Below are 12,828 nucleotides of genomic sequence, written 5' to 3'. Positions count from 1 at the left end.
AAGGCTTCCACTGCTATGTTCAGACTGGCCAAGAGAGTGTGGGAAAATGGCGCACTGACACGGAACACAAAAGTCCGAGTGTATCAGGCCTGTGTCCTCAGTACCTTGCTCTACGGCAGCGAGGCCTGGACAACGTATGCCAGCCAAGAGCGACGTCTCAATTCATTCCATCTTCGCTGCCTTCGGAGAATACTTGGCATCAGGTGGCAGGACTATATCTCCAACACAGAAGTCCTTGAAGCGGCCAACATCCCCAGCTTATACACACTACTGAGTCAGCGGCGCTTGAGATGGCTTGGCCATGTGAGCCGCATGGAAGATGGCAGGATCCCCAAAGACACATTGTACAGCGAGCTCGCCACTGGTATCAGACCCACCGGCCGTCCATGTCTCCGTTATAAAGACGTCTGCAAACGCGACATGAAATCGTGTGACATTGATCACAAGTCGTGGGAGTCAGTTGCCAGCATTCGCCAGAGCTGGCGGGCAGCCATAAAGACAGGGCTAAATTGTGGCGAGTCGAAGAGACTTAGTAGTTGGCAGGAAAAAAGACAGAGGCGCAAGGGGAGAGCCAACTGTGCAACAGCCCCAACAAACAAATTTCTCTGCAGCACCTGTGGAAGAGCCTGTCACTCCAGAATTGGCCTTTATAGCCACTCCAGGCGCTGCTTCACAAACCACTGACCACCTCCAGGCGCGTATCCATTGTCTCTCGAGATAAGGAGGCCCAAAAGAATGTTTGAAAGATCCACTTCAATCCCTAATCCGTGCAATACTGAATGTTTCAGTTGCTGAACTGATTGTGAACAAAATGCGAATCTCCATTGAATCTCAGCAGACAATGTTAACACAAATCTGTTTCTCCACACAGGATATAATCCTCATGGAGACCATGGTAAATATGTTTACTCTGAGAATATATTGTCAATTTTTTGGGGTGTTTTAATCTCCAGAAACAATAATGCCGACAGTCTGTGAGATACAGTTCACATTACCCACACACCAACACCTTCACTGCACCATCCCGCTGCTCATTGGCTGCTTCTCATCTGAACCGAAACAGTTCAAGGTGTAAATTTCCTCTGGTTGATATTAGTGACAGAATGCAGTCATCTGACCGTCTCCCACCATTTCACAGCACGAAATTCCCAACCTCAAACCTTGTCACCGCCGAGAAGTTAAGCGTCCTCTTTGAAAAGCTGCAGTGGCGGATTTTAGCTCCTGCCCAGGAAATCTGTATTTCCCCAATCTCACTGTGAGATAGTGATTACACTGGCAGTGTTTCAGCTGCACTTACATTCTGGGACAGGGAAAAAACACTGGAATTACCGGCTATGTGCTGGAGGGACAACATTTTCCTGGGAACAAGGAACAGGAACACCACTGCAGCAGAGGCAGATTTCTGCCCAAACACCTTTCAACAGCAACAGTCCTCAGCACAAGGACTTCAGTGATGGAGAGAAGCGGGGATTGTTCTCCTTAGAGGAAATAATGTTAAGGGGAGATTTAATCCCGATGTTCAGAATTAGGACAGTTTTTGATTGGGTAATGAAGGAGAAATTGTTTCCATTGACATGATTGTCCTTAACCAGAGGATATAAATTTAAGAAAGTTCGCAAAAATGCCAGGGGGTGAACATGAATAGAAATCAGACTGAGTAACCAGTGAAAACCAACATTAAGATTGTGCAGTAACTCACAAGATTGCAATGAATAAAATGAATTGATTTTGTGACCTGGGTCAAGAGGCTTCAGTTTCCTGCTGGACAGGACACATTCAGGAATAACAAGAACAAACAAATGAATTGGAGAAAGCACTTTCTGAGCAGCTCAGGACTCTGTCCTGTCCTGAGATGTGATCATTGGCCAGACCGCACTGCAGATTTATCCAAACGCAAACAAGAAATGCTGGAAATACCCAGCAGGTGTGGCAGCATCTGTGGAGAGAGAAGCAGAGTTAAAGTTTCAGGTCAGTGACCCTTCATCAGAACTGGCAGATGTTAGAAATGTCAAAGGTTTTAACCAAGTAAAGCGGGGGTGTAGTAAGAGATAACAAAAGAGGTGTTGATAGGACAAGGTCACAGAGAATAACTGACCAGAAGGTCATGGAGCAAAGGCAAACGGTTTGCTAATGGTGTGGTGAAAGACAAAGCGTTAGTCCAGAGGGGGTGTTAATGGACAGAAAACTGAGCAGCCTGGCCCCAAGCACAAACATGAAAAAAAAAAACTGTGGGTAAGCACAGCAGAAACAAACTAAACAAGCAAAAATAAAATAATCACTTAAAAAAGAAAAAAGAAAAAAAGGAAGAATAACTAAAAATAAAAATAAAAAGGGGGGCCCTTCATGCTCTGAAATTATTGAACTCAATGTTCAGTCCGGCAGGCTGTAGCGTGCCTAATCAATAAATGAGATACTGTTCCTCGAGCTTGCGTTGATGTTAACTGGAACACTACAGCAATTCCAGGACAGAGATGTGAGAATGAGAGCAGGGGGGAGTGTTGAAATGGCCAGCAACCAGAAGCTCAGGGTCATGCTTTCGGTCTGAGTGGAGGTGTTCCGCAAAGCGGTCACCTGGTCTGCATTTGGTCTCACCAATGTAGAGGAGACTACATTGTGAGCAGCAACTACAGTATCCTAAATTGAAAGAAGTACAAGTAAATCGCTGTTTCACCGGAAAGGAATGTTTGGGGCCATGGATAGTGAGGAGAGAGGAGGGAAATAGGCAGACATTATATCTCCTGCAATTGCAGGGGAAGGTGCCATGGGAAGGGGACGAGATGGTGGGAGTAATGGATGAGTGGCCCAAGGTGTCATGAAGGGAACGATCCCTTCAGAATGCTAACAGGGGAAGGGAGGGGAAGATGTGTTTAGTAGTGGCATCACACTGGAAGTGGCGGAAATGGCGGTGGATGAACCTTTGGATGTGGAGGCTGGTGGGGTGGAAAGTGAGGACAAGGGGAACCCTGTCTCGGTTTTGGGAGGGAGGGACGGGATGAGGGTAGAGGTGCGGGAAATGGGCCAGACATGGTTGAGGGCCCTGTCAACCACAGTGGGGGGAATCCTCGATTGAGGAAAAAGGAAGACACATCAAGAAGCATCATCAGAGCAGATGCGTCGGAGTTGGAGAAACTGGGAGAATGGAATGGAGTCCTTACAGGAGGCAGGGTGTGAAGAAGTATAGTCGAGGTAGCTGTGGGATTCGGTGGGCTTATAATGAATATTAGTAGACAGCCTATCCCCTGAGATGGAGACAGAGAAGTCGAGGAAGGGAAGTGTTGGAGATGGACCATGTTAAAGTGAGAAAAGGGTGGAAATTAGAAGCAAAGTTGATAACGTTTTTCAGTACGGGACAAGAGCAGGAACCAGCACCGATACAGTCATCAATGTACCAGAAAAAGAGTTGGGGGATAGGGCCTGAGTAGGAGTGGAACAAGGAATGTTCGACATATCCCACAAAAAGACAGGCATAACTCGGACCCATGCGGGTACCCATAGCAACTCCTTTTAGATGAAGGAAGTGAGTGGAGTTGAAGGAGAAGTTGTTCAATGTGAGAACAAGTTCAGCAAGGTGGAGGAGGGTGGTAGTGGATGGGGGCCGGTTGGCTCTCTGTTCAAGGAAGAAGCGAAGAGCCTTCAAACCGCCCAGGTGGGGGATGGAGGTGTAGAGAGATTGAACGTCCCAAGAGGAGGCCTGGAAACTGGAAATGATCAAAATGATTTTATCCAAGTTGATATGTGAATAAAATGCATTTAAAAGTGTTGCATCCCTATCATACAGGAGTGAATTGTTTTTGCAAATACCTGTTTAACAGCTTCATTAAAAAGCAAACAGGGGAATGTCACATAACTGTCCACTAACGTTTTTATCACAAAGATTAAGCCAGTAAAGTTATAATGCATTGAAATGAAATGGGTGCAAATGGTAACATTAATTTCATTTGTAAGGATTTCAACAAAACCATACATTGTGAAAACAGAAATGAATAACTATTTCACTCCCTGCCTTTCATGCAACAGGATAGATGTTGGTGTGAGAGGGTGCAGAGATGAACAAGCTTAAACAAATTGGTATTAATGGTAACGTCCATTCAATGTTTAAAAGATCGACATCAATCCCTAATTCGTGCAATACTGAATGTTCCAGTTACTGAAATGAATTAAAAACAAGAAATGCTGGAACCACTCAGCATGTCTGGCAGCATCTGTGGAAAGAGAAGCAGAGTTAACGTTTCGGGTCAGTGACCCTTCATCGGAAGGAACCAAAACAGTCCAAGGTGTAATTTTCCTCTGGTTGATATTAATGACAGAATGCATTCATCTGACCGTCTCCCACCATTTCACAGCACGAAATTCCCAACTTCAAACCTTGTCACCGACGAGAAGTTCTGCGTCCTCTTTCAGAAACTGTAGTATCGGTTTTCAGCTCAGGCACCCTTGTCACGCAGCAGTGAGCTTTATCCGCAGTGACCTGTCTAAAGCTTCATTAAATAGCGGACGAGGGAATGTCACACAGCTCATCGCATCACGGTCCAACAAAGTATTTATCACAAAGAGTGACCTCGAAAAAAATAGTGCATTGAAATGCAGTGGGGACAATAAAATCATAGAATCATTGAAAGTTTACAGCACAGAAAGCGGCCACTTGGCCCATCATGTCTGTGCCGGCCAAACAACAATCCTCCAAGTCCAATGCCACCTTCTTGCATTTGGTCTGTAGCCCTGCGGATTGCGGCACTTGTTACGGCCCTTGAGATGCATATCCAGACTCCATTTGAATGAGTTGGGGGTTTCTGTTTCAACTACCCATTGAGGCAGTGAGTTGCAGACCCCCACCACCCTCTCATGAAATTTATTTCCATATCTCCCCTCTAATCGTTCGACCAATCACTTTAAATCAATGTCCCCTAGTCACTGACATCTCTGCTAAGGTAAATAGGCCCTTCACCTCCATTCTATCCAGGCCCCCGCATAATTTTGTACATTTCAATCAGATCTCCACTCAGCATTCTCTATTCCAAGGAGAACAACCCCAGCCTCGCCTGGCAACATCCTCGTTAATCTCCTCTGTAACAGCTCCAGTGCAATTATATCCTTTCTGTAATGAGGTGACCAGAACAGCACACAGTACTCAATTTGTGGCCTAACCAACGATTTATCCAGTTCCAGCATAACTTCCCTGCTCAAATAGTAAAATAAATTCATTTTGTAAGGAGTTCAAGAAAACCATACTTTGTGAAAACAGAGATGAATAACTATTTAACTCCCTGCGTTTGGTGGAAGAGGTTAGATATTCATAGGAGAGGGTTCACAGATGAATAAGCTTAAATGAAATCAGTATTAATGATAATGTACATTAAATGCTTGAAAGATCGACTTCAATCCTAATCCGAGCAACACTGAATGTTTCAGTTACTGAACAAATTGTGTTCAAAATGTAAATCTCCACTCGAAACGCATCAGACAATGTTAACACAAATCTGTTTCTACCCACAGGATATTATAATCATGGACACTATGGTAAATATTTTCAACAAGAAAATTTATTGTCAGTTTTCTGCATGTTTTAATCTCCAGAAGCAATAATGCAGACACTCTGAGTGATACAGTTCAAAATACCCAAGCCCAAATCCTTTCACAGCATCATTCTACTGCTCACTGGCTGCTTCTCATCTAAACCCAAATAGTTTATGGTGTAAATTTCCTCTGGTTGATAAGAGTGACAGATTGCATTCATCTGACCGTCTCCCACCATTTCGCAGCACGAAATTCCCAACCTCAAACCTTGTCACCGATGAGAAGTTTAGCATCCACTTTGAAAAGCTGCAGTGGCGAATTTCAGCTCCTGCCCAGAAAATCTGAATTTCCCCAATCGCACCCTGAGATGGTCATTCCACTGGCAGTTTCAGTTGCACTTATATTGTGGAACTGTGGATAATCCCTGGAATTCCCGGCCATGTGCTGGAAGGACAAAATGTTCCAGGGAACACGGAGCAGGGTCACCACGGCAGCAGAGGTGGATTTCTGCTCAAACATTCTTCCACAGCAACAGTCCTCAGCACAAGGATTTCAGTGATGGAGAGAGCCTCGAGAAGCTGTGATTGTTCTCCTTAGAGGGTAGAATGTACAGGAGAGATTTAATGGAGATGATCAGAATTAAGACAGTTTTTGATTAGGTAAAGAAGGAGAAATTGTTTCCATTGGCAGGAAGGGCGGTGACCAGAAGGCAAGATGTAAGATATTTCACAAATAAATGTCAGGGGGTGGACATGAATACAAAGTAGACCCAGTACCCAATGAAAACCACCACTGAGATTGTGCAGTAGCTCTCAAGATTGCAAAGAATAGATTGAATTGATTCTATGACCTGGGTCAAGAAGCTTCAGCTTGCTGCTGGACAGGACACATTCAGGAATAGTGTAAAAAAACAAAGCAACTGGAGCAAGGATCTTCTGAGCAGCTCAGGTCTCTGTCCTGCCCTGAGATGTATTCAGTGTCCAGACTGCTGTGTAAATTTCTCCAAGTTGATATTTGAACAAATTGAATAAAAGTGTTGTATCCTTGTCATGCAGGAGTGAACTATTCTTTTAAATTAACAGCTGTACAGCTGCACTAAATAGCAGCGAGGTGAATGTCACACAGCTCATAACCTCACCGTCCACTAATGCTTTTATCACAAAGATAAAGCTAGAAAACTCATAATTCATTGAAAACAAACGGGCATGAAAGTTATCATTAATTTAATTTGTAAAGATTTCAACAAAACCATATCTTGTGTAAACAGAAATTATTAACTATTTCACTCCCTCCTTTTGGTGCAAGAGGATAGAATGTCCTATCAGAGGGTGCAGAGATTAATAAGCTTCAACGAATAACGTCTATTTCATGTTTGAGTGATCTACACCAATCGTTAATCTTAGCGATACTGTATCTTTCTGTTAGTGAACCGATTGTGTTGAAAATGTGAATCTCCACTTGATTCTCAGCAGGCAATGTTAACACAAATCTGTTTCTCCTCACAGTCTGTTACCACTATTGCAGCTACGGTAAATATTTTTATTTAGAGAATTTATTCTCAATTTTGACGCGTTTTGATCTCCAGGAAAAATAATGCAGACATTCTGATTGAAACTGTTCACAATACCCACACATCAATCCCTTCACTGTGCCATCCCGCTGCTCATTGGCTGTTTTTCATTAATTGCAAAACTGCTAAAGATGTACATTTCCACCGATTAATATTAGTGATGAAAGCTTTCATCTGGCCGTCTCCCACCATTCTACAGCGCGAAATTCCCAACATCAAACCTTGTCACCGACGAGAAGTTTAGCGACCTCTTTCAAAAGCTGCAGTGGCGGATTTCAGTTCCCGCCCAGGAAATCTGAATATCCTCACACTCACCCTCAGATAGTGATTACACTGGGAGTGTTTCAGCTACACTTATAATGTCTCATAGTGGAAAATCCCTGGAATCATGGCCACGTGCTGGAGGGACCAAATGTTCCAGGGAACACGGAGCAGGGTCACCACTGCAGCAGAGGCAGATTTCTGCCCAAACATCCTTCGACAGCAACAGTCCTCAGCACAAGGACTTCCGTGATGGAGAGAGACTGGAGAAGCTGGGATTGCTCTCCTTAGAGGAAAGAATGTTCAGGGGAGATTTAATCGAGATGATTAGAATTAAGACAGATTCTGTCTGGCGAAAGAAGGAGAAATTGTTTCAACTGCCAGGAGTGTAGGTACCAGACGACACAGATTTAAGATGATTGGCCAAAATGTCGTATGATCATTGGCCAGAACGCAATGTAGATTTATCCACTTTGATATTTCAACAACAGGATTAAAAATTGCTGCATCTGTGTCATTCAGGGGAGATTTTATTTCTCAATTAACAGTTTACCAGCTGCACTAAATAGCGGACATGGGAATGTCACACAACTCATAACTGTCCACTAATGTTTTTAGCACAAAGATTAAGCTAGAAAACATGTAATGCATTGAAGTGAAGCGGCTGTGAATGGTAAAATTAATTTAATTTGTAAGGATTTGAACCAGAATATACTTCATAAAAACAGATACATGATGTTTTCACTTCCTGCTTTTGTTGCAAGAGGATAGATATTCATATGAGAGGGTGCAGAGATGAAAAACGTAAGGGAATTGAGTATTAATGATAATGTCCATAGAATGTTTGAATGATGCAATACTGAATGTTTCCGTTACTGAACAAATTGTGTTGAAGATGTGAATCTCCACTTGATTTTCAGCAGTCAATGTTAACACAAATCTGTTTCTCCCCCACAGATTGTTACCCCTCTTATGGCAAAGGTAACATTTTTTATTGAGATAATTTATTGTCAAAATTTGCGTGCTTTAATCTCCTGAAACAATAATGCAGACACTCTGAGAGATACTGTTCACAATACCCAAAGACAAACAACAGCCCTCAGCATAATGTCTTCATTGATGCAGAGAGACTAGAGAAGCTGAGATTGTCCTCCTTAGAGGAAACCATTTTCAGGGAAGATGTAATTGACATGTTCAGAGTTAAGAAAGCTTTTGATTGAAAAGAAGGAGAAATTGTTTCTACTGGCAAAAAGATCCATAACCAGAGGACACAGGTTTAAGATAATTGGCAGAAATATCAATAGGAGCATGAGGAGAAAGGAGACACAGTCCCCAATGAAAACCACCACAGAGATTGTGCAGTATCTATCAAGATTGCAATAAATAAAATGGCTTGATTCTGTGACCTGGGTCAAGAGCCTTCAGCTTCCTGCTGAACATGACACGTTCAGGAATAGCGTGAACAAACAAACCAACTGGAGTAAGGACTTCCTGAGCAACTCAGGTCTCTGTCCTGCCCTGAAATGTGATCATTGGCCAGAACAATGTAGATTGATCCAAGTAGACATTGAACCAACATGCGTTAAAAATTGCAGCATCTGCATCAGACAGGAGTGAACATTTTTTTTCCAATTAACTGCTTACCAGTTGCATTTAGTAGCGGACAGGGATGTCACACAATTCATACCTCTCCGCCATTGCATTTATCACAAAACTTCATCCAGAAAATGTGTACATTGAGATAAAACAGCTATGAATGGTAAAATTAATTTGTGTATAAAAATGTAAAACAATCTAAACATTGTGCAAACAGAGATGAAAACTATTTCACTCCCTGCTTTTGGTGCAAGAGTTTAGATCTTCATATGAATGGACAATATCCAGGTTTGGGCTGATAAATGGCAAGTAACATTCACACCACACAAGTGCCGGGCAATGACCATCTCCAACAAGAGAGAATGGAACCAACTCCCCTTGACATTCAATGTCATTACAATTGCTGAATCCCCCACTATCAACATCCTAGGGGCTACCATTGACCCGAAACTGAACTTGATTAGCCATATAAATACCATGGCTACAAGAGCAGGTCAGAGGTTAGGAATCCTGCGGCGAGTATGTCACCTCCTGACTCCCCAAAGCCTGTCCACCATCTACAAGGCACAAGTCAGTAGTATGATGGAATACTCTCCACTTGGCTGGATGCCTGCAGCTCCAACAACACACAAGATCTCGACACCATCCAGGACAAAGAAGTCCACTTGATTGGCACCCCATCCACAATCATTCACTCCCTCCATCACCGACACACAATGGCAGCAGTGTGTACCATCTACAAAACGCACTGCAACAATGCACCAAGGCTCCTTAGACAGCACCTTCCAAACCCGCAACCTTTACCAACTAGAAGGACAAGGGCAGCAAATCCGTGGGAACACCACCACCTGCAAGTTCCCCTCCAAGTCACACACCATCCTGACCTGGAACTATATCGCCGTTCCTTCACTGTTGCTGGGCCCAAATCCTGCACCTCCCTTCCGAACAGCACTGTGAGTGTACCCGCCTCACATGCCCGTGCACTTCTAGGTGGTAGAGGTCGCGGGGTTGGAAGCTGCTGCCTAAGGAGCCTTGGGTGTGTTGCTGCATTGCATCTTGTAGATGGTATACACTGCTGCCACTGTGTGTCGGTGGTGGAGGGAGTGAATGTTGAAGTTGTGGATTGGGTGCCAATCAAGCGGGCTGCTTTGTCCTGGATGATATCAAGCTTCTTGAATGTTGTTGCAGTTGCACACGTCCAGGCAAGTGAAGAGTATTCCATCACAATCCTGACTTGTGGCTTGTAGATGGTAGACAGGCTTTGGGGAAGTCAGGACGTGAGTTAGTCGCTGCAGGATTCCTCGCCTCTGAGCTGCTCCTGTAGCCACGGTATATATGTGGCTACTCCAGTTCAATTTCGCGTGAATGGTAACCCCCAGGATGTTGATAGTGGGGAATTCAGTGCTCGTAATGCCATTGAATGTCAAGGGGAGATGGTTAGATTCCCTTTTGTTTGAGATGGTCATTGACTAGCACTTGTGTGGTGCAAATGTTACTTGACACTTATTAGCCCAAGCCTGGATATTGTCCAGGTCTTGTTGCATTTATACATGCACTGCTTCAGTATCTGAGGATTCACAAACAGTGTTGAACATTGTGCAATCATCAACGAACATCCCCACTTATGACCTTATTACTGAAGGAAGGTCATTGGTAAAGCAGCTGAAGATGGTTGGGCCTAGGACAATCCCCTGAAGGACTCCTGCAGTAATGTCCTGGAGCTCAGATGATTGACCTCCAACAACCACAGCTACCTTACTTTGCGCTAGGTATGACTCCAACCATTGGAGAGTTTTCCACCTGATTCCCATTGACTCTCATTTTGTTGGGCTCATTGATGCCATTCTCAGTCAAATGCAGCCTTGATGTCAAGGGCAGTCAATCTCACCTCACCAGTGATGCAGCGAGACTAGTGTAGCTGGGATTGTTCTCCTTAGAGGAAGGAATGTTAAGGCAAGATGTTCAGATATAAGACAGTTTTTGATAGGATAAAGAAGCTGAAATTGTTTCCACTGTCAACACGGTCAGGCACCAGAGGACACAGATTTAAGGCAATTGGAGAAATTGTTATGAGGCAAGATGAGGAGAAATTCGACACAGTCCCCAGTGAAAACCACCACTGAGATTGTGCAGTAGATCTCAAGATTGTAATGAATAAAATGACTTGATTCTGTGACCTGGGTCAAGCCTTCAGCTTCCTGCTGAACAGGACACATTCAAAAATAGCATGAAACAAGAAACCAACTGTCGCATGAACCTCAGGTCTCTTTTTTGCACTGAGACATGATCATTGGCCAGACCGCTATGTAGATTTATTCAAGCTGATATTTGAAAAAAAAATTATTTAAAAGGTGCTGCATCCTTGTCATACAGGAGTGAACTTTGTTTTTGCAAATAACTGTATAGTGGACAGGGGATTGTCACACAGCTCATAACTGTCCACAAAGATTCAGGCAAAAGTTATACGCTGAAATGGATTGTTTTTGAAAGTTAAAATTAATTAGTTTGTCAATATTTAAAGCAATACCTACATTGTGAATCCAGAGATGAATAATTATTTCACTCCCTGCTTTTGGTGCAAGAGGTAAGATATTTATATGATTGTGTGCAGAGATGAATAAGCTTAAATGAAATGAATATGAATAATAATGTCCATTTAATGCTGGAAAGTCCATCACCAATTGCCAATCGGAACAATACTGAATGTTTCAGTTACTGAACTGAATGTGTTGAAAATGTAAATCTCCACTTGATTTTCAGCAATGTTAACTCAAATCTGTTTCTTCCCCAAAGGAAAAAAGAAGAACTAAAAGCCACGGTAAATACTTTGATTCCGAAAGTTTATTGCAGATGTTTTGCGTGTTTTAATTCAAGGAAAAAATATTGCAGACACTCTGAGTGAAACTGTTCACAATGCCCAAAACCAAATCCCTTCACTGCACCATCCCACTGCTCATTGGCTGCTTTTTATGTGTTCCAAAACTGGTAAAGGTGCAATCTTCCTCAGGTTGATATTAGTGACAGAATGCATTCATCTGACCGTCTCCCACCATTTCACAGCACGAAATTCCTAACCTCAAACCTTGGCACCGACAAGACATTTGGCGTCCTATTTGAAAATCTGCAGTGGCTGATTCCAGCTCCTGCCCAGGAAATCTGAATTTCCCCACTCTCCCCCTGAGATAGTGATTACACTGGGAGTGTTTCATTTGCACTTACATTGTGGGACAGTGGAAAATCCCTGGAATTACTGGCAATGCACTGAAGGGACAAAATGTTCCAGGGAACACAGAGCAGGTTCATCATTGCAGCTGAAGCAGATTTCTGACCAATCATCCTTCGACAGCAACAAGGACTTCAATGATGGAGAGAGACTGGAGAAGCTGGGATTGTTCTCCTTGGGGGAAAGAATGTTAAGGGGGGATTTAATCGAGATGTTCTGAATTAAAATGATTTCTAATTGGCAAGGAAGGAGAAACTGTTTTAGCTGGCAGGAGAATCGGAAAGCAGAGGACACAGATTTAAGATAATTGGGAAAAATGTCAGGGGGTAACATGAGGAGAAACTAGACACAGTCCCCAAACAAAACCACCACTGAGATTCTGCATGTGGTCTGATGTTTGCAACGAATAAAACTGCTTGATTCTGTGACCTGGGTCAAGAGCCTGCAGCTACCTGCTGGACAGGACACATTCAGGAATAGCCTAAACAAAAATACCAACTGGAATAAGGACTTTCTAAGCAGCTCAGAGCTCTGACCTGCCCTGAGATGTGATCATTGGCCAGACCACAATGTGAAATTTTCCAAATTGATACTGACCCGTATGGATTAAAAAGTGATGCATCCGTGGTCTACAGGATTGGACTGTACTCCCCAATTAACTATT

This window comes from Heterodontus francisci, unplaced genomic scaffold (assembly GCF_036365525.1).
Source record: "Heterodontus francisci isolate sHetFra1 unplaced genomic scaffold, sHetFra1.hap1 HAP1_SCAFFOLD_397, whole genome shotgun sequence".
Classification (NCBI taxonomy): Eukaryota; Metazoa; Chordata; class Chondrichthyes; order Heterodontiformes; family Heterodontidae; genus Heterodontus; species Heterodontus francisci.
The sequence above is the reverse complement of the archived record's forward strand: the minus strand, read 5'-3'. Positions refer to the sequence as shown.